General features: G+C 41.0%; 1 non-coding gene across 1 annotated transcript; it reads left to right on the forward strand.

Moving 5' to 3' along the window:
- The first annotated feature begins 400 nt into the window (after positions 1-400).
- Positions 401-507, forward strand: LOC145168196 (small nucleolar RNA R71). The gene has a single exon (XR_013741767.1). It is a non-coding gene; the product is annotated as a small nucleolar RNA R71 (small nucleolar RNA).
- The last annotated feature ends 23227 nt before the right edge of the window (positions 508-23734 follow it).

A 23734-nucleotide genomic window follows, 5' to 3' on the forward strand; every position in this document is an offset into this window, starting at 1 on the left:
CCTCCAATCTTCATCATACTTGTCCCCACTTGAATAACAAACTTGAGCTTTTTTATTTCCAAAATCACCCAAATTACAATCTTTTGTCAAATATGGGCCACTACACCTTTCGCAACCAACTCGAATCGCATGAATTGATTGGTCCATTTGGGTCAATCTCCTATCCATGTTATTAAGCATTGCCATCACAGCAGCCATCTCTTCAGTTTGTGTACCTCCACTGCCTTTTATTCCATCACGCCCTGGGTTGTGATACTCACGAGAGTGCTTTGAAAATTCTTCAATTAGCTCCTTGGCCTGATTTGGGTTCTTCTTCGTTAGTGGTCCTTGCGAATCAAGGAGTTGTCTAGTCATGACATTCACCCCATCATAGAATATCAACATCTCTTGTTGAATATTGAGGTCATGTTGAGGACAATTCCTTAACAACCCCTTGTAGCGCTCCCATGCCTCGTATAATGATTCCCCCGGATTTTGCTCAAAGTTGGCAATCGCCTTCTTGAGTTTAGAGATTTTGGAGGTTGGGCAAAACTGATCTAGAAATTTCTCACACAATTGGGCCCATGTGGTGATTGTACCAGATGGAAGTGCCTTCAACCAATCTTTTGCAGCTCCCTTTAAAGTGACTGGTAGCATCCTTAGCAAAGATGTCTCCCTTGGGATATTAGGAGTGTTAAAATAATCCGCAATATCATTGACCTCGTCTAAATGTTTGAAAGCATCCTCATGATCCTTCCCATAGAATGGAATATCCTTAAGTGCAGTAAGGATGTGTCCCTTTAACTCGAATGTGGCATTGGCAGGAATCGTAGGATGTACTAAACCCGACCCCACATCATCTCGAATGCGCTTCTTGTAGTCCCCCATGGCCATCTCATAAATGTTCGCCATTTCGTTCTCCGGCTCGTTCTCGGGTTTACTCGTATAAAGTCCAAATTCTGTTTCTGATTCGTACTCGGACTCGTGTGGATTAGGAAATTGATCGAAGACTTCAAACTTGCTCTTTGAGGTTGAACTCGATTCTCCCGTTTTCTTTCCTGACTTCCTTGAAAAGGCTGATTTCAGTTCTTGTAAAGGCGACTTCTTATTATTCTTTTTGTGCAGCGTAGACTCCGGATCTTCAAGCGGTGGCACCAAAGGTGTGTTGGATCCTCTGGCCATCAACTCCTGCAAAAAAGACAAAATAAAAACGTAAAACTGAACAAAAACCAAATAAAAATTTCCTACAGACTAGCCACCACGACATGGTAAAGGCTACCACCTCGTGTTGTCGCAGAAAAGAAAAACGAAAAAAAACGAGAAAATACTGAACTTAAGGTTCACGTCGTGAGCCTAGTACTAAAAAAAACTAATTTGAAAAATAACTTTTTGCAGGTTTTACCCCACAAAAAGGATCGATCAACCTAAAGCAAACAAATCAAACAAATCAAATAAGTCGTTCCCCGGCAACGGCGCCAAAAACTTGATGCGTGCAAATAGCTAGACCTAATTTTATTATTTATAACCTAACTACCTTAACTAACTAATTGCACCCAGGCAGTGTACCTAGTCAAAATTATAGAATAGTTGCGTAAGTCGGGTGTCGATCTCAGGGAACGGTTTTGACCAATTAATTTATCTACTATTAAATTAACCTAATTTTAGAGCAAAGAGGGGTTTTATCTGATTTTGCAAGACCAGACGAACTTAAATCACATAATTAAATCAGCTAATTAAAAAACACTCCTGTCTAGTTTGAATCCACTTCTTTATATATGTTTAGCTAATAATTATGAATTATCAAAGTTTGTCACCAATTATTATGTAATTAGCAATTCAAGTCCAAATTTACTAATCTTTTTACCAATTCATGAGCTACCTTGTATGGTCACACATAAGCAAAACACAAAATTAGTTATTAATTATAGGTGAGCTATGTAAGATTTATCTAAGCAAACACAATTATGGTCATAAATTATGTCCTCTAGCACAGCTAAATTAGTTACTTTTATCACTTATCTAAGATTTTGGTCGATCCTAGCTCTAGCAATTCAATGTTCACTAAATCACTAGGTTTCAAGTTCATGTAATTTAATGGTTACTAAGCTACATAGAACATGAACTTTAGCAACTAAGAAACTAAAATAACATGCTAGGTAATGATAATAAAGCATAAGCAATTTACCAACTAATCAAATTCAATAGTCATTGAGCTAAAACATAATTCAGAAGCTTCATCTAGCTAGACAAGAGCTGCTAGATTCAGCTACTCATAGTAACAAGTAAGCAAAAACAAATCAAATTATCAAACATGTTCATAACTATCAAACTAATTAATTAATTATGAACCTTTACTCCTTTTGATGTTGAAATCCTTTTCCAGAGCTCTTCTTCTGCTCAAAATCGTCTTCAGGTAACCTTCCAATCAGCCAAAAAACTCCCCAAGTCGTAATGGGCAAGGGAATTTATAGTTTTCTGATTTCCCGAGTTCACGTCGTGAACCATAAGGATTCACGTCGTGAATGCGATCTTTTCGTATTCGACAAGGACTCTTCCACCCGGATGCAAATCTTCTGGAACAATCGATTCACGTCGTGAGGACGTCTTTTTGGTGGAATTTTTTATCCTTCTTCCCTTCGAGCCTCCAAAGTTCCAAATATTGTCAATTCTGGTCCCTTACTTCGAAAATGCCTTACTTTGGCTGCAAATCACAATTTATCCTTATAAGTATCATAATTCTATGCAAATAACCAAAATATTAATAAAAACGTAAATAAATATTGCCTAAAATGTGTATAAATATGGCAATATCAATATGTCTACTTAATCAAGCATAAGTCAGAGACTTTCGAAAGGTTTAAAGATTTTAAACAAGAAATCGAGAATCAATTGGGTAGGAACATTAAGATGCTTCGATCTGATCACGGTGGTGAGTATCTTAGTACAGATTTCCTCGACTATCTTACGGAATGTGGGGTTGTCTCACAATTGAAACCTCCCAGTACACCACAGTTGAATGGTGTAGCTAAGAGGCGTAATCGAACCTTGTTGGACATGGTTCGTTCCATGATGGGTCGAGCTACGCTACCAATCTCATTCTGGGGGTATGCCTTAGAGACTGCCGCCCATATCGTTAATCTGGTCCCTACAAAGAAGGTTGCCAAAACACCTCACGAGATGTGGACTGGAAAAGTTCCTAGTCTAGCCCACATCAAGATTTAGGGTTGCGAAGCTTTCGTGAGACGCGAGACTCATGACAAGCTCGAACCTCGAAGTGAGAGGTGTATTTTCATCGGCTAACCACATAAATCCTTTGGTTACCTCTTCTACAGACCTAGTGAGAATGTGGTCTTTGTAGCAAGGAGGGGTGTCTTTCGAGAGAGAGAGAGAGAGAGTTAATAAGCCAAGGAAACAGTGGGAGGCAAATTGACCTTGAAGAAATTCAAGAGTCAAGTGGTGAAGGAACCTCAAACCCTAGTAGTCAACTTGAGGAGGAATCTCATGTTGATCCAATTGACCAGTCTGCACCTCTGAGGCGTTCCACAAGGGTTAGGAATGCACCTGAGCACTACTATGGTTTCCATATTACTGCGGAAGGTGAGACACTTATCAGTGATGAGACACTGGTAAGTCTGGATGAACCTAACAGCTATGCGGAAGCCATGGCAGGCCCCGAGTCTGCCAAATGGAAAGAGGCAATGGACAGTGAGATACAGTCCATGTATGACAATCAAGTTTGGAACTTGGTTGACAATGTACCAGGTCGTAAGACAGTAGGGTGCAAATGGATCTTTAAGAAGAAGACCGACATGAATGGTAATATACACACTTATAAGGCGCGACTGGTTGCAAAGGTCTTTTCTCAAACTCCAGGAGTTGATTATGATGAGACCTTTTCTCCAGTAGCCAAGATTAAGTCTATTAGGGTATTGTTAGCCATTGCTGCATTTCATGACTATGAATTATGGCAAATGGATGTCAAAACCACTTTCCTCAATGGAAAGTTGGCTGAGGATGTTTAAATGAATCATCAAGAGGGTTTTGTCAGCACAGAGTACCCTAACAAAGTGTGTAAGCTTGAGAAATCCATTTATGGATTAAAGCAAGCACCTCGGAGATGGAATCTTTTCTTTGATGAGAAAGTCCAAGAGTTTGGCTTTTCGAGGAGTGAAGATGAATGTTGTGTGTATGTCAAGGCTAGTGGGTGTATAGTTAGCTTTTTGGTATTGTATGTGGATGACATACTACTCATAGGAAATAACATCCCAACTCTGAAGGAAGTGAAGTCGTGGCTTGGGAAGTGTTTCGCTATGAAGGAGTAAAAGACTAATTGGACTTAGTCAGAGTAAAAGACTAATTGGACTTAGTGAGAGTACATACTTGGATAAAGTGCTGAAGATATTCAGCGTGCAAGATTCCAAGAAAGGAGAGTTACCCATCCAGAGTAACGCTAGATTGAGTAAGACTCAGAGCCCGAGTACCGAGGTTGAGATAGCAGAAATGAGTCGAGTACCTTATGCTTCTGCAGTAGGCTCGATCATGTATGCTATGACCTGCACTCGTCCTGATGTAGCCTTTGCTTTGAGCATGGTTAGCAGGTATCAGGGGAACCCTGGTAAGGCTCACTGGACGGCGGTAAAGAACATTCTCAAGTACCAGCGGAGGACTAAGGACTGGGTCCTTACCCTTGGTGGGAATGATGACTTGAGAGTTGTAGGGTATAGTGATACTAGTTTCCAGACTGATAGGGATAATTTCCGCTCTCAGTCGGGCTGGGTCTTTACCTTAAACGGAGGTGCAATTTCTTGGAAAAGTTCCAAGCAGGAGACAGTGGCAGATTCAACTTGCGAATCAGAGTATATAGCGGCAAGCGAGGCAGCAAAGGAGGCGATATGGCTAAAGAACTTCATTGGAGACCTTGGAGTTGTACCAGCTATAAAGGAGCCCATAGAAATTTTATGTGATAGTGAAAGTGCTGTTGCCATAGCAAAGGAACCAAGGGATCACAGGAGATCCAGACACATTAACAGAAAATATCATTTCATCAGACATCGAATAGAAGAAGGACTCCTCGTGGCAAAGAGGGTATCATCGGATGAGAACCCGACAGATCCCCTCACGAAGGGACTGGGTAGGGTTAAGCATCTCCAACATGCAAGGAGCATAGGGCTGAAGGATGATATTAGTTTTAGTAGTTAGATAGTTTTGAAATTTGTAAAGTGTAATTGACATTTGATGATGAATAAAAGTTGTGTTTATTTATGAGTAAAGTGTTGCTATCTTTTGTCAATCGTTTACTATTATTTCTTTTGCATGTTTTGACTTCCAGAATATTTATGTTGTGATTTACATATTATTCAAATTATCCACAGTCAGTCATATGTTGGAAGTAGATATGAATTAAGACTGTCATGAGTTGGTTGTAGAGGTATAAGATGTTGGACATGGCCTCAACACTCATGGGTGCTCATAAGTTCTGAGTATTGGATTCAACCCACGCTCGCTGGCATCACTTCATGGAATTTATCTCAAGTGATCGCGAGACGGTAATATCATATAAGTCTTCAAACCTAAAGATATGACTGGTTGACTATGAGTTGGTTATGCATTGATCGTGCGAAAACGCATTGGTAACTCGATGTTATAAAACGTGTGTTTGTGTATGATTTAACAAGTAGTAGAACAAGCATATGAGTCGAAGTTTATCTGTTCCTTCTTGGATTAGAATCGATATCGGGGCCCCTCGATGATTTTGTTTTGACCTATCTACCGGGCCCGGTCAGAACTAAGTTGATGTGTTCAATTAAGTTCTATGTCAAACAAATCGGAAATCGGAAAACAAACTGTTGGACAAAAGTAAGACATTGTTCCATGTATTTGTCCGGCTGATATCTAGAACAGAGGATTATATGATCACTTATTCGAAATGGCGTATCATCATCTTCTCAGTTCTGAGAGACCTTGAAAAGAGCTACGATTGCTGATCGGTTCCTGAAGTCATACTTGTAGTTATAGTTATTAGACTTATCCAAGTGGGAGACTGTTGGATAAGGTGTCTAAGTCCATAACTATTTCTAGTATGTACTTGACCCGACCCGGCATGGTCCATTTGGGTTGCATGGCATCATGCATTTGGATAGACTAAATGAGAGAAATAACACTTGTGGTTTATTAATATATTATAAGTTCTAATATATTAATAGTATTATTTAATTAATATTGATCAAGAATTAATTTGGAATTCATTAAGTGCTCAAAAGATGACTAATTAAATATATGGGTTGATTATGTAAATCATCCATAACTTGTATAGTGGGCTAAAAGGCTCCATGGATTATCAAGTTGGGTTAAACCCATTGGATGCTCCATGGAGGCTCTGTGAGAGTTACAAACCCATGGGTCATGGAAATGAAGAGTCATGTCACACTAGGGTTTACATGGTGTAACCCTAGATGTGACACACTATATAAGGAACATGATACTCACCAAAATCGGTTACACAAAGAATAAGAGAGGACAAGCCGATTTTTACAAGTATTATACATTCTCTAAAGTTATTCCAAAGCATTTGGTGTTGTGTGAAACATTTGAGGCATCACACTTGGGGTGCTAGGCTCTCAAGGTTTTCAAGGAATCATAACAACTACAAGGTATGTAATTCTAGCCATCTTTTATGTTAAAAGTTCCCCATGTATGCTAGATAGGATTATGAACCTTGGAAATCATAATTTTGCATGTATTTTAGACAAACATAGATCCAAGGTTTTCTAGGGTTGCATGTACACTTAGGAGTGTTAGAATGTGTTGGGTCAAAATTATGGTTTATACTTTGCTTTTCTAGGAAAATGTATTTTTATGTCTAGGACCGTAAACAGCTCAGTGTTTATGGCCATATGTGTGTTTACGGTCACTGTTTACGGCCGTAAACCCATTTACGGCCCATGTTTCTCATGTATATATATAGGGTGAGGGGTGTGAAGAAAATAACTAGAAAGAATAGGAGAGCTTAAGTGTGTGAAACCCAAGGTGTTCTAGAGAGAGAGAAAAGAGAGTGTGTGTGTAAGGGTGTGTGAATCTTGTATCCGGATCTTCATTCATATCAATACATACAAGATTAATCATCTTCTTCTTCTCCTTCTCTTCTATTTGATCTGACATCATCCAATTGATTGGGATTCCGCACCATCAATTGGATCTGATTGATATACAAGCAGTTTGGGGACTTACAATTGGTATCAGAGCTTGGATTGTATCAGTCATTTTTGTCAAATCTGGAGCATATTTGATCTTATTTTTGAAAAATTCTTGCGTTTTTGGATAGATCTCTGAAAATTAGGGGGAGGTTTGTTCTTCGCGTTTTTGATAAAAACGAGTTTTTGATCGATTTTTGGAGCAAAAAGGGGCAAAAATCGATGTTTTTGGTCGTAACCAGCGAGGCGGCGACGGCGTTTACGGCTAGGGTTCCGCCGGAGTTTACGGCCGGAAACAGTTTACGGCCGGGTTTGCGGCCGACCGGAGTTTACGGCCGGTCCTCGGAGTTTGCGGTCCAGCAGCCTCGGTCTTCGCTTCGGAGTTGATCCTCGCACGTCCTCGCATAAGGTCCGAAGTTCGCACAACGTGCTTTCATTAAAAAAAAAAGGGAATCGTTTTTGGGGCTGCCGTGTTTCGAACTCGCGACCTCTGATTCCTCACTTCAGCGCCTTACCAACTGAACTAGCTAGCAACTTGTTCAAATCCTTCGCGACTTAATTCAAAAGGCTTCGCTGCTGCAACCCAATTTCACATTTTTAGCACTTTTAGCCCAAAAATTCAATTTCTTTTATTTTAAAATTCCATTTTCATCCAAAATTTTAGTTTTTAATTTTTGATTTTTATTTTTGACTTTTGATCTTAAAATTTTGACTTTGACTTTTAAAGTTTGACCTTTGACTTTAAACTTTGACTTTCTCGTTTAACTTTTAAATTTTCAAATTTAGCTTTTCGGTTTGACTTTTAAGTTTGACTTTTGAGTTTGACTTTTTAAATTTGACTTTTGAGGTTGACTTTTGAGTTTTTAGTCAAAGGGCATATTTTTATAAAAAAATAATAATAAAAAAAATAAAAAAATAATAATGAGTTCTTCAAACGTTCCAATCAATGAAGTTTCATGTAATCCATCTTGTAAAACTACGATTAAGTTTCTTCGGGAACAAATTGATTTATTAAAAAGAGAAGTTGAGGACCTGAGATATGAAGGATATCAACTCAGGAAAGGACAGAAACCCCTAAAGGCCCAGTTAGAGACAAAAATAAATGACTTTAAGAGAATTCAGACAGAATACAGTGAAAAATGTGAACTTTATGATTATATTAAGAGACAGAATGATGAGTTAATTACTGAGCTTGATACATTAAAGAGACAATTTGAAACTGCAAATTTTGATTTTTAGAAAATTTGATGGATCAAGCGAGGTAGTTGCCAACATGATTGACCATTGCCTGCAGTTCAAACGAAACCAGCAAAAGGGTTTAGGATACGATAATGTACCTCCTCCTTTTAATCATACATATCAGTATCAACCCTTGTCTAAAGAGGAGATTGCCAACGAACCATTCATGGTTTATGGCAAGCCATCTAGTTTTGTTTTAGGAGGATTTATTAATGTTGAAAGTTCTAACCCTTCTACTTCCCCTGCAGAGCAATCCTTAGATCAGTCAAAGCACGAAGTTGAAGGATCTGTTTCTGATAACAAAACTGAGTATGAACCTGATGTTTCTGTTTCAAATGAAAACTCTATTGTTTCTGATGTTAAAATTGATGATACATCTTGTGATGCTTCTGCATCGGATCATGTTGAGTTGAATTTTTTTGACATATTTGATTATTTGTTTGAAAATACTGATGTTCCTGTTTCTAGCACATCTACTTCATGTGCAGGTAAAGTAGCAGAGGATGAGAACAAGGAGAACACCATTGAACAAACCAACATCTCCTTGAACTCTGAATCTGTTGCTTCGAACTCAGCTGCTTCTGATCAACCTGCTGTTGAGAAATACAGGCCACCAATTCCAGTGAAACAGAGTGCCTGTTGTAATTGTGCTTGTGGGAAAAATAAGAGACAAGGCAAAGTTACGCTACAAGGGGCAGGAAGAAACAACTTCACAGTGAAGAAAAAGACATGTTTTCACTGTGGAACACCTGGACACATTGCCAGAAATTGTCCTAATCACGCATACGTTCCCTAATATGCTCAAGGGTGGCAGAACGCGCCAAGAGGGAGATTTTCCAAAAGAAACCCCTCAAGGTCACGTTCAGACAATGGTGACTGGAACGCGCAGAAGGCCAAGAATCAAACCCACAAGGCCAAGAATCTGAATCCCAAGGGCAAGAAGGGAATGTCGGCCAAGAAGCCCAATCCAAGAGATGCTCCAGTGAAACAAAGACCGGTTAGGTCAAAGTCATCTCAACGGCCGACATCCAGATCAAAAGCAAGTACTGAGCCACCCATTAGATCGAAAAAGAAATGGATTAAAACCAACTACAAATGGGTTCCAAAGGCTCACTCTCCCAAATCTTCTAACGATTCTAATATTTCTACATCTTCTGTTTGTGATAAGTACGACATGTCATGGGAGAGAGTACTGTGCAAGGATGAAAAAGGTCAACCTGGTTTCAAAATGGACTGGGTTCCAAAGACCAACTGATCCCGCTCTATGTCGGAACAGCTATGGAGGCATATCATCAGACTTCGGTTTGTTGGTAGTGGTTGTTCCAGGCACATGATAGGGGACATCTCTCAACTGTACAACATTCATAACTTTGTTTTGGAGTATGTGTCTTTTGCGATAAATGAAGAAAGGAAGGGATCACAAATGGGGTTAGTGCTTAATGACATGAAGAATTTTCGGATATGTTCTGAGATTATGCGTGCTGTTCTCAGACCTTCTGGATGCAAATTCAATCGGTGAATTACGGTTTGCGTTTTCTTCTCTATACTCCTGAGCTTATCTTACTCTGATTCGTTTTAAAGACAATTTTTCATTTTCTTAATAGTTTTTCGTTAGTAGGTTATTATTGGGAAGTGATATAATCATATGATAACAGGCAATCTGAATCTGTGTAAGGGACTGAATCTGAATTGTCTAGGCTCTGTGTTCGATGCGCTGGTTGGCACGAAAGATTAAAATGGACTTGACTAGGCATTAATGAACTTACGGAATCTAGAGACTTGAAAAATCTTGACCTAGATAGATCCATTTAGCTTGACAATACGACGCTCAGATAGGTTGAGCAGGGAGATATACATGATAATGCACCGGTCATACTAAAATAATTTGTATCTAGAACCGTGGTTTAACTCTTCCTCGATGTACGGACTTTGTGCTTAATTCCGGTATTGATGGGGCGACTGGGGAATTCCAATAAAGTAGGTCTGTAGGAAATTATTTTCTTGCTTTCATTCTGTTAGTCATATGTTTCCTCCTCTGCGTGATTGAAATACATCCGACCTGGACTGCAACATATGCAATTCTATTTCTCTGCATCTTCTATCTATGCAATTCTTTCTATCTGTTAGCCATATATTGTCTCCTTTGCGTGACTTTCAATCCGACCTGGTACACAGTATATGCACCATTCTATTTCTCAATCCCTCTAAATCTGGTTAGTCATATGTTTCACCCTCTGCGAGATTGGAAGAGATCCGACCTGGGTGTATAGCATATGCACTCTAAATCTGACTTCTCTCATAATAATTGTCTGCTCACCTAAAGTAAGGAGTACTTTGGAAGTTCCTGATTATTGGGGTATGTCAGGAAGCGGGAAACATGTTCTAGTACATTTAAAATTGAACAATCACTAGGTTGTCTGTAGATCTCGCTGCTCAATTTAGGTGGACAATAATATCTTTGGTCGTCGTCAGCTGAATGGTCCTTAAGGAATATTATCTAGGAACTTAGGATCACATTGTCTTGTCACTTATAGTATGTCCTAATTTTGTCACAATCTCTCGTGTTTAAGTGGACCACAATACCGGCGATTGACCAGATCTATTCATGAAGGGAGAGGTACTGATAAACGGATAAAGGCTGTCTAAAAACTTTGATCCCAAATCACTCTTAAAGTTAGATATCATTTTTATTTTTGTTAAATTTGTTCATAGTTTTCTTCTAATTTAAATATTATGGGAGAATTAAAAATTTTGAAAACCAAACAAAAATCAAAAAAATTAAAAATATTTCTGTTTTATTTCTTTTTCAGAAAATATGAAAAAAAAACCAAAAATATTGTATGCTAAATTTTTCTTTTAGTTTTGTTTTCTCTTGAAAAGTGATTTCAGATGTAGATGAGACTCATGGAGACTGTATCGAAGATTTTCTGAGCCAAAGCTTCATCCGTGTCATCGAAGAATTCTCATTCGAAGGAGCAAGAAATGAAGATTATTCTTTCGACATTCAATCTTTCAACCCCAGAAGCAAGGTGAAGCTGCACTTGAAGATTAGGTGACGAATTGCATTGAAGCCTCCTCAATCAGTCTGCTGCTATCTTGAACCTGCTGAAGTGATCCAGAAGATTAGTTATCTCTGTTATTCTCTCTGAAGATTCTCAAGCTGAAAGCGCTATCTTTCAATAATCTTATTAAGAAGCCTCCTCACCCACCGTGATTTCAAAGCCAAATCTTGAAGAAAAGCCCAACTGCTCAAGATGAAGTCATTCATTAAAGATTCATATGTTCATCTTGAAGTCATGAAGATATCGAAGAGTAAAGCTGAAGCCAAAGCTCCCAATGAAGATTTACAAGAAAAGCCAGCTACTTTTTAGGGGGAGCTTGTTGGGTCAATTAAGAAAAGAAAGCTATAAACCAAGGGGGAGATTGTTGGGTCAAAATTATGGTTTATACTTTGCTTTTCTAGGAAAATGTATTTTTATGTCTAGGACCGTAAACAGCTCAGTGTTTACGGCCATATGTGTGTTTACGGTCAGTGTTGACGACCGTAAACCCATTTACGGCCCATGTTTCTCATGTATATATATATAGGGTGAGGGGTGTGAAGAAAATAACTAGAAAGAATAGGAGAGCTTAAGTGTGTGAAACCCAAGGTGTTCTAGAGAGAGAGAAAAGAGAGTGTGTGTAAGTGTGTGTGAATCTTGTATCCGGATCTTCATTTATATCAATACATACAAGATTCATCATCTTCTTCTTCTCCTTCTCTTTTATTTGATCTGACATCATCCAATTGATTGGGATTCCGCACCATCAATTGGATCTGATTGATATACAAGCAGTTTGGGGACTTACAGAATGCTCAAAACCCTTCACTATTGGGTACGCTTAGCGTACTAGCTGAGAAGCTAGTACGCGGGGTGTAGCACATGGTACGCTTAGCGTACTAAGTGGGTTTGATAGCGCGACCAATGCCTCATACGTTGGGCGTACGAGGATTATGTCGGGTGTACGAGGGTTTAATGAAACCTTAATTTTAGGGTGTTGCACCCTATATATGCTCCTTAAGTTCCTAGGGTTGGCCTCTTTATCTGCCTCTGTTGCCCTAAAACCCTAATCTTAAACCCTAATAGCATATTTGAGTGGTCTTGATCCTTGTTCTTGATTGTGGTAGTTTTTGCTCCTTGAAGTGATAGAAGAAGAAGTTGAGAGACTCATTCATTGGGGGGAAGCTTAGAGATCCAGACTTAGCTCCATCTTTTAGTGAGTTTTGAGGTATAAAGTGCATACCTTAGTTGCTCTTTGTTTAGATCTCTTCATGTTATGGTTTTTTTCTTCTTTGTCCCTTTTGGTTGGTCTTGATGGGTTATGTCCGTTTTAGAAGCTAAATCATGTAGATATGGATGTTTGAAGAGCTCCTTAAGCTTAAAGGTGCAAACTTTATGGTGTTTATGGTCTCATGCATGCATTAAGTCATCTAATAAGTCCTTTTGAGATTTAAGAGCTTCATTAAGACATGCATTCACGTAAAGTTGGCAAATTTACGTGGTAAACCACCTCAAGGATGTCAGATCTATGTTTTGGAGTGAGTCTTAATCGATTAAGAGCTGGAAAATGCAAGTTGGCCAAATGGAGGAGTATGATGGGCATATAAGCAGGTATGCTTAGCGTACAAGCCCTAAAGCGAGTATGCTGCACGTACATGCTGTGTACGCCCAGTGTACTCAGCCAGTTTGGGCTTCGGTGTTGTGGGATTCTCGGTAATGGGCTATGTTGGATTTTGGTTGCCTTGGGCCTTGTTGGGCCATCAGAATTCAAGTGTTTGGGCTAGGAATATTTTTAGACCTTGGATTAAGGCCCATGATAGGGTTTGGGCCCAATTTGGAAAATTGGGCCGTATTTGGGCCATATTGGGCTTTGAGTGATTATTATGGATATTGGGCTTTGATTGATTATTATGGATATTGGGCCTTTGGTCAATTGGATCGAGAGTTGGCGTTGGGCCAAGTTATGAAAAGGGTAAAAAGATCTTTTACCCTAGTTTGGACACTCAGTGTGGGTCGGATCCGAATATTGATTGGATGATTATTTTGTGATTGATGGCGCGAGGATTTTTTAGCGGGCTAGTAGCCAGAGATCCTTTCTGTGAGATTTGGTAGTGTGCGGTGAGTTTCCTCACCATGTTTAGCGGGTCGAAGGCACCAATGTCGGCCCATGATCTGTTATGTTAGAATACTAGATGTCTTTGTGACTCTTGTATGTGTATGTGCTTGTATTCTTACTAGGCGGGTCCCGATGGTTATTCAGTATGCTATTACCTGTTATGCTTATATGAATTGTATGTGTGCCGGGGCTCGTTATGCGAGTTTAGGCGCGGCCCGTTATACTGATTGGGCAGGGCCCGTTATGGAAGTTTGGGTGGGGCCCGTTATACTCATTAGGCGGGGCCCGTTATGCAAGTGTGGGCGGAGCCCGTTACACTCATTGGGCAGGGCCCATTATGTGTTATGTATGTATGGCATGTGGTATTTTGGGGAACTCACTAAGCTTTGTGCTTACGGTTTTCAGTTTATGTTTTAGGTACTACTTTTTTAAAGGGAAAAGCTCGAGATGATTGCAAGGCACACACCACTCGATTCCGCACTCTGTGATTTACTCTGATAATGATGATGTATTCATAAAACTTTGATTACCTTGGTTTTATGAAAATGACAGGATTTAATGGTTTATTAATTTAAAAATGAAAATTTTCGGGTCTTATTTTTGGGACGTTACACAAAACCTTCCAAACTAAAATCCTTAATTCGATAAAGGTCGGCAACATCACCTCTACCATTATGATATTAGGCCTCAAAGTACGAATCGAAAGCTTGGCTCGCACAACAAATATATATAATCCACTCCCAGATGGCCTAGAACCCAAACTCTTGATCTTCAGGGACCTAACTTGATCCATCAATGCCCATAATTCCCGAAACTTGAAGCTTCTCAAAACCGGATGTTATAGCTTTCCCCCACTTAAACTAGATTTCATCCTCGAAATCACTCCTTGCTACCTTCCAGACACCCAAACGATCCAACCAATTCTTCTTGAATCCCGCCTTGGATAAATGCCTACGCATACGCTCGGCGGTCTTCCAACGCTACAATCAAAACCCAACCTTAGCAAGATCTACACCTCCTGATGGAGAACGAATCATCGCTCCACTAATTTCAAAAAAGGAAGAATTATCATCTTGCCCGAACTCCGCACAGGTAGAACCATTCCAAACACAGCCATCAAACTTCACTTTGCAACCTGAACCGAAAGAAATCCTTTCAAACCTACATTATCTGGCTGATACCAATAGCAGACACAATTCCTGACCATATAATGTTGTCGAAAAGACCACTCATATAAACAATGGTGACTCCCAATGTGAGTCTTATCCCTTTGATCCAACCCGGAACATAAATCACAACCCACTAATGAAAGATTCACTTATTCATTCAATCCGAGATCTTAGGATCCCCTGATGACTTCTACTAAACGGAGGTAGAAATCTCCGATCGCCCACTACAAACGGAAATTTGGCGCACTAACGTACCATGGGACTCCACCCCAAGGTTTGACTGCTACAGGCTACCTGAGCCTAAACACCATACGGATGCCATCCATTGAACACAGAGTCATCCTACCCTAACATGATCCAATATTTTTCTCAAGCCAATTTCCACCGGGTCTCACCCACACCATCATAACCAAATGGGCCCCGCCCATGGGTGTCACCCAATATGCACAATGGAACCATCCTCACCCATGGGTATTGCCCACTTGAGTGCTGTACATGCCCAACATCGCCTCAGATCCAACGATCCTTATTCTAAACAAGGAGTAGTCCATTGACAATATTGTTTGCCTCGACCCATGCATGCGTTAATCCTTTTTCATCTTAACACCCACTCCTACAATGGATTACCTTATCATAGTGAATTTTACAACTATATTGCAAACTTATAACACTTCCCTGATACCCTACCATGCTTGTGTATGCTACAGCTACCTCGTAGTCTTACAACACTCTTATATCAGCTATGAGCCTAAATCATGGTCTTGCTCTCCTTTGACCATACCAACCCACAATCATTCACGTGTCAAAACCTCATCGAAAATACCCCAATCAGGTGTTCGGGTCACGCTTTGAACCCTAAAGCGTTCATCAGACAAGAACAGGCAGAGAGGCTCTAACACAACCCTCAACCTGGACCTAATCACATACCTTCCATCCATTACTACAAATGTGCCACCCTAACTTTGAAATTTTCTGAACCCCTAATCTTGTGCAACCTCTATGCAGAATGCCACTTGAACTGGCTTCCTCTCGGCTAGGATGTAGAACTCCTCCTTGTTTCGCACCTGAGACTGTCCCCGAAAATCCAAACGATTCTCCCCCACTTGGAATTAACTATACCCTGCCAACCTTACCAAGGGCAAAGAAAGATGAACCCCTTTTTACCGGAACTGACGGGTCACCAACCCAACAATCCACTTGTCGAAGGATTTATGCATACAAAGCATCTTCGACAGATACAATATGAAATTTCCTTGACACTCCTAGCCTCATAACAAACCATGCGACTAAGATCATCACCCACTCACTACTGCTCCTACTCTATTAGCAGTAGCGATCGGGTCAAAAGCCTATCGCAATCAACTGACATCCATCCGGAGCGGCACACACACCTTGAACTCCGACTTCACTGACCCAGAAAGGGACATCCTGCTTCCATGGTATATTTTCCTTAGAGATTCTGATATGAGGACCACTTTCACATACCGAATAATGCCAACCCGCCGACAACTCTCCTCCACTTGAATCCTGATCAGTCCCTTATACCTCAGAACTATCTTGTATTCCTATAATCAAACGAACTTGTACTACAAATTTCTCCGCTCCATTGATGAACTAACACGCTGGTCCAACTACTGATATTCCAAACGGTACCCCTAATTTCTTTCCCAAAGGGCCCGCACAAAGATGGCTGACAACCTAAATCTAGTATAACAAGATGTGCCCCACTCATGACTCTCAGCATGAAAAATGGCATATAATGACCCTCGATAATACCAACCAGGCAGATACGGAGAAACTAAACCGAAGATAATGTCTTACACATACAAACATATAACTCAAAGGCACATAAATACCAATAATAGAGCTTGAGTAAAAGCAATAGATTTCATACCACCGATAGCATCTGATGAAACTATAATCTCCCCTATCTACAACTGCAAAGCTCGACTCCTCACTGTTGGAGCCTCCACCCTACCCTCTCGGCTAACAGTAATCATCAATGTAGGTGGAGAAGGTTCCCTCGCTGCTCAATTCATTAGCCTCGGACAGTCGGACTTCTTGTGGCCCCACTTGATTGTAGTGAAAACACATCGGAACTGATCCTCAAGGGCAATCCCTCTTAAATGACCCATCTGACTGCAACTGAAACATCTCTTTCCTGTCTCCTGACAGCTTCCCTCATGAGTCCTCCCACACTTGGCACAATGGCCCCGGCCCTGATGGCCCCCCCAGACATGAATCCTGAGTTTTAGGCCTCTTCGCCCTGCTCACTGCAATCTGAATCCGCTCTGACTTCCTCTTCCTGAGGTGCTCCAAATCAATCTCCCGCTCTCGGGCTCTAGCAATCATATCATTTAGGGTATTGCATGTTGATAAACTCACAAACTCCCTGATGTCGTCCCTCAACATATCATGATACCTCGCCTTCTTCATCTCCTCATCCGCCGTATACAAAAGAACCAACAAAGCCTCCCCCGAAACTTGGCATTGATCTCTGCCATAGTCTTAGTAGTTTGGTGAAGGTCCTAAAACTCCCTCGCCAACTGTTGCACATCTATCGTTGGTGCAAACTCCTCCTAGAATCTTGTGACAAAATCTTTTTAAAACATGGCCACCACGAACGTAGATCCTAATGCACTTCCGACCTCCTCCTACCAATCGCGGGCTCGGTCCCTCAAAAGACAAGATGTAAGTCTTATACCCAAGACTAAAAATGTAAGTAATGTTGTACTGGAAAAATGGTGTTATGAGTTTTACCTTTATATAAAACTACTTGAATGTATGTTAACCCGTTAACCAAATGTTTTGTTAATACCCTATGTGAGTTATTCTAACCATACTAATACAACTAGTGGCCTGAACGACATTCTTCAGGCGTCGGAAACTGTTACGACATTTGTCACCCCAGACCTACCGGTCTAACTGTAGCTAACAGTTCAGGTGCGGGGTTGTCAATCCTTTATAGATCTATACACAAGTGTCACTATCTCCCTACAAGAGACTCTGGTTATAACTCAGGACTTTAATATGTACTCTGGTAGGTACGGTGAAGCCAAATGTCTCACAACCAGTATCAACCGATTTACGTGAACTGAAAATCCCTTTTTCTTGTAAATGAAATAATTATACCTTTAAATAATTATATGTTTCTTCTGAAATGATAGTGTAGTGTTTGTGACTCCCAAACTATACCAATTATAGTTTATCTTGTTTGTTTGTTGAGACTATTTATATAATATTTTATATAAACACATAGTAGTTACCTTGTCTAGTGTCAAAATATAAGGTCAAAACATCATATTTTTGGGTTTTAACCCACAAAATCGTGAAATAATCTAGAATGTAACGCTTTTTGTTTGAAAACTCGTATTTTGGTAAAAAGCTTCAATAAGCCTTGTAGTTTTACAAATCATAATTTTTCTTATGATTTTTGTAACATAGATTATGTTTTGTTTTTGTTAGTTTTGCATTTCAAAACTAATATATCACAAATAATTGTATAAAAGCTAGTAACAACCATAACTCATGCAATTAATGTCTTATTTTTAACATGAGGATGAAACTTTGCAAATATTTGTGTGGTAAACCAAGTTTTACTTGTATTCCCCCCCCCCCTAAAACATGAAAAAATAAAAAATATGGGGGTATGAACTCACCTTGAGTATGGTTGTGGGTTGTTTGAAGAGATGATGTGAAGATTTACAAGCCTAAACACTTGAATGTGGTTGATGAAGTCTTTGAAGGTGATATTATCCTAAGAGTTTTAACACATAATCATCTGTGTAAATAAGATGAAACTAACATGAAAGTGTATAAAAACACTAAATTAACAAGAAAAACTTACCAAAACTCTAAGAATAAACTTGAAGTATTTGAACTTGGAAGATTTTTGGTTTGCTTCTTAAGCGAGAATGGAGTAAACTTTAGAGAAAATGGAATGGGTAGGGGTTTGTGGGTGTGTTCTGTCGTAGTTAAGGAGGAAAAGATGATATGATACTTGCTTAGTAATCTGTTGGTTAATAACATTGATATATGCTGGGTGCAAATTTTGTATTGGAAAGGAGGAAAACCATCAAGTCACAAAGTCAACCCCTTTCACTTTTCTTCCCAACCGAAATCTCCATGGAAAACACCATCGAAATCACATGTGATTTCGGCCTATGAACCAACCGAAATCACATGGTGATTTCGGTCCTAAAGCAAACCGAAATCACATGTGATTTCGGCCAATGTGTCAACGGAAATCACTAGATTGGTGGGGTACTAGACCGAAATCTCTAAAACAAAGTGTAATTTATGATTGGTTCTAACTTGTTGACTTTTCAAAGGCTCCTTACAAGTATGATTTTCAAAGAGTATATATTTACCTATACAAATAATTCTCTTTTTGGCTTTCAAAGCTTTATTAGAACAAAGTTACGTTGTGGATTCACTTATACATAGTTACAGTTTAGACCTTGCTTGATCCAAGATTTGCCAGTTGTCACATCATCCCCCTGTAAGAGGGATTTTCGTCCTGAAATTTACATCTTGGACGGGTTCTTGCAAACTAGAGGAAACGTTGTGGGTATTTTTCTTTCATTTGATCCTCTCGTTCCCAAGTAAATGGGGTCCTCACTTGGCGTTCCATCGGACCTTCACTATTGGTATACGGCTTTGTTTCGTCCTTTTGTCCTCCATGTCCATGATTTCCACATGTTCCTCTATGAAGTGTAGACTCTCGTTTACCTCGATTTCCTCGAGTGGGACTACAAGAGTCTCATCTGACAGACACTTCTTCAGGTTGGACACGTGGAAGGTGGGATTTATGTTACTGAGTTCTTGTGGTAGTCGAAGTTTGTAAGCAACCGAGACGATTCTAGCAAGGATCTCGAATGACCCGATATACCTTGGATTTAGCTTCCCACGTTTGCCAAAACGTATCATTCCTGTCCATGGTGAGACCTTCAACAGTACGCGGTCACCAACATGGAACTCCAAGGGTTTTCGTCGCTTATCCGCATAGCTCTTTTGCCGATCCCGGGATGCCTTTAATCGTTCATGGATCTGAACGATATTCTCCGTGGTCTCCCGTATGATCTTTGGGCCAGTGAGTGTGCTATTAGGCACATGTCCTCTTGCAAGCTATGTCTCACCCACCTCAGCCCAACACAGAGGTGATCTGCACTTGTGTCTGTAGAGAGCTTCGAATGGCGCGGCCTTGATGCTAGTATAATAGATGTTATTGTATGAGAATTCGATGAGCGGTAAATGGGTATCCCAGGCTTTACCAAAGTCTATCACAAAAGCTCGCAACATGTCTTCCAGTGTCTGAATGGTCCTTTCACTTTGCCTGTCAGTCTGAGGGTGATAAGTTGTACTCATGTCGAGTTTGTTCCCCAAAGACTTCTGTAGTGATTGCTAAAATCGTGAGGTGAATCTACTATCCTGGTCGGATATGATGGATATTGGCACCCCATGTAGTCGCACGATTTCCTTAATGTACGTCCTTGTTAGCTTTTCCATCTTGTCGGTCTCTTTTATTGGTAGGAAGTGTGCGGATTTGCTTAACCTGTCAACGATCACCCAGATGGTGTCAAGTCCCCCCGTCGTCTTGGGCAACTTGGTTATGAAGTCGATGGTTATCCGCTCCCAGTTCCACTCGGGTATGTCCGGTTGCTGAAGCAAACCCGAGGGTTTTTGATTTTCTACCTTGACCTTGGCACAAGTCAGGCACTTTCTCACATAGGTAGTGATCCCTACTTTCATGTTTGGCCACCAATAAACTTTCTTGAGGTCCAGATACATCTTGTCTGAACCAGGATGCACGAAGTATTTTGTCTTGTGAGCCTCGTTCATGACAACGTCTCTGTAACCGCTGAATTTCGGTGTCCAGATTCAATCCATGAGATAATAAGCTCTGTCATCCTTAACTTCCAGGTTTTTATCTATTCCCCGTAAGACCTCACCTGCGACGTTCTCGGGTTTCAAGGCTTCTCGTTGCGCCTCCTTGATCTGAGCGGATAGGTTTGAATAAATGGTCATGGTCAACGATTTTACTCGGTGGCCCGAATATTCATTCCGACTTAGGGCATCTGTTACTACGTTTGCCTTGCCCGGATGATAACGAATTTCGAATTCGTAGTCATTTAGAAATTCAACCCATCGTCGTTGTCTCATGTTGAGCTCCTTTTAATATAGGATGTGTTGTATGGTCTTATGATCTGCGAAGATGGTGCACTTTGTGTCGTACATGTAGTGTCTCTAGATCTTCAGGGCAAACACTACTGCTCCTAATTCGAGTTCGTGCGTGGTGTAGTTGACCTCATGAGTCTTGAGTTGCCTTGAGGCATAGGCGATGACATTTCCTCGTTGCATGAGCAGACATCCTAGGCCCTGCTTGGATGCATCACAGTAGACCACAAAGTCTTCGGTCCCTTCTGGAAGAGACAAGATTGGAGCACTGCACAGGCCTTGTTTAAGCATTTGGAAGGCAACTTCTTGTTTATTCTCCCAGCTAAAAGTCACTCCCTTCTGAGTCAAGGTAGTGAGCAGCTTTGCGTTCTTAGAGAAGTTTTGTATAAATCGTCGGTAGTAGCCAACAAGGCCCAAAAACTTATGTATCTCTGTCGGTGTTCTTGGTGTTGCCCAGTTTTCAATCACTTTGACCTTGGAAGGGTCCACGTGTATCCCTTCCCTGATGACTACGTGCCCTAAGAAATCTACTCTTTGAATTCAGAATTCGTATTTCGAGAACTTTGCGTATAGCTTTTCTACCCTTAACCTTCCCAAGACCTGCCGTAGGTGCTGACTATGTTCCTCCTTGCTTTGTGAATAGATTAGTATATCATCAATGAATACTATCATGAATTTATCTAGGTAAGGTCGGCACACACAGTTCATTAAGTCCATGAACACTGCTGGTGCATTAGTCAAACCAAAGGGCATCACTACAAACTCGTAGTGACCGTAGCGAGTTCTAAATGTCGTCTTAGGAATATCTTCCTCCTGAATTCGCAGCTGATGGTACCCCGACCTTAGATCAATCTTTGAGATGTAGCTCGATCCTTGCAATTGATCGAATAAGTCGTCGATCCGAGGTAGGGGATAACAGTTTTTGATAGTCAGCTTCTTCAGTTCTCGATAATCTATGCACATGCGGAAAGATCTGTCCTTCTTTTTCACGAACAGGACCGGTGCTCCCTAAGGTGAGAAGCTCGGTCTGATGAATCCTTTGCTCAACAGCTCGTTCAGTTGACTGGATAGTTCCTTCATTTCAGTCGGTGCTAAGCGGTGTGGGGATATCCTGCATTTCAGTCGGTGCTAAGCGGTATGGGGATTTGGCTACGGGGGTGGCTCCAGGAATTAATTCGATTCTGAACTCGACTTGGCGTATTGGTGGTTTTCCCTGAAGGTCTTCTGGAAATACATCGGGAAAATTACAGACCTCGGGAATATCTTTGATGTCTTTCACCTGTCGTTTCTCATCCTCCACGTGGGCTAAGAAGGCGTGGTATTCCTTGCGTAGATACTTCTGAGCCTTGATGCAAGAGATAATTTGTAGATTCATGTCGGGTTTGTCGCCATAAATGACGAGGGTTTCGCTATTTGGTAGATTAAGGCGAACGGCCTTTTCATAACACAGGATATTGGCATGGTGGGGACTTAACCAATCCATGCCAATGATAACGTCAAAGCTACTTATTGTGACCGACATTAGGTCGATTCGGAAGGAATCATTGTTTAGAGTTAGTGTGCATCCTACGAATATATCTTTAGTGCTTTCTGTTTTTCCATTGGCCATTTCTACGGTGAATGTTTCATTTAGCGTTTGGGGTTTCTGTTTGAGTAAGTGTTTAAACTGGTGGCTCACGACACTTATCTCCGCCCCACTATCGAAAAAAATTCATGTGTATGAGTTATTTAGGAGAAACGTACCAGTAACCACAATGGGATCCCTTATGGCCTCTTCATGCCCCATCGTTAGAACCCTTCCCACGCCTCCGTTGTTTCTGTTCAGTGCCTTCGCGCAGTCCTTCTTGAAATGCCCGGTCTCACCATAATCGTAGCATGCGCGGCTCACCCCAGCATTAGCGTCTTCGGTGGTTTGTTGTGCCAGTGCTTTGCAGAAACGGGTTGTGTGCCCCTTCTTGTTGTACATTGCATTTCTCGGCAGGTCCATGGTAGTGGTAGCTGCACTTGTCATAGTTTGGAAGAGTCCCAACATATTGCTTGGCTGGTGCAGGGGCGGTAGGGGCGGTGATGGCATGGACGGCCATAGTTTGTTGTTTCTTGGCTGGGTCTTGAGCAGATTGGCCTTTCTTTTTGTTCCAAAACTTACTCTTGTTGTCACCTCCTTTTGGCTGTTCGGGCTTGGGGGTTATAATGCCTTGACGAACTCCCTGGTCGACAAGAGTTTACGCTAAATGCTTGGCACTGTCGAGGGTGCTCGGGTTGGCGGATATGACCATTCCCTGGATATGAGGGGATATCCTTCAAATGTAACGGTCTACTTTCTTGTCCTCTGGAGTGACCATTCTCGGGCACAGAGTAGCTAGTTCGTTAAAGTGGGCAGTGTAGGTGGCAATATCAGAGCCCTTCCTAGAGTGTTCCCACAGTTCCTGTTCCAGCTTCTGCATCTCGCTCCTTGGACAGTATTCCTCGAGCATCATAGCTTTCAGGTCCTCCCAACTCATGGCGTTGGCCACAGCTACAGTTAGAGTCTTAACATGGTCGTTCCACCACGTCAAGGCTGAGTCCGCAAATGTACATGCGGCGTATTTGACCTTGAAGTCGTCTGGGCATGCACAGATTTCGAAGAAGGACTCGGTCTTCTCCAACCATCTTGTCAGTGTGACGACTCTGCCGTCGCCATGATAGGTCTTGGGCTTGCAGTTCATGAATTCCTTTTAGGAGCACATCCGTTGGTGCCCTTGGTTATCACCCATATTGGAACTGCCGGTTCCGTTGCTGTTTCCATTTGTGTTGTTACTGCTGATTTGAACCATAGCAGCAACC

The sequence above is a fragment of the Lactuca virosa genome, chromosome 3, assembly GCF_052849685.1.
Source record: "Lactuca virosa cultivar CGN04683 chromosome 3, Lactuca_virosa_CGN04683_v6, whole genome shotgun sequence".
Classification (NCBI taxonomy): Eukaryota; Viridiplantae; Streptophyta; class Magnoliopsida; order Asterales; family Asteraceae; genus Lactuca; species Lactuca virosa.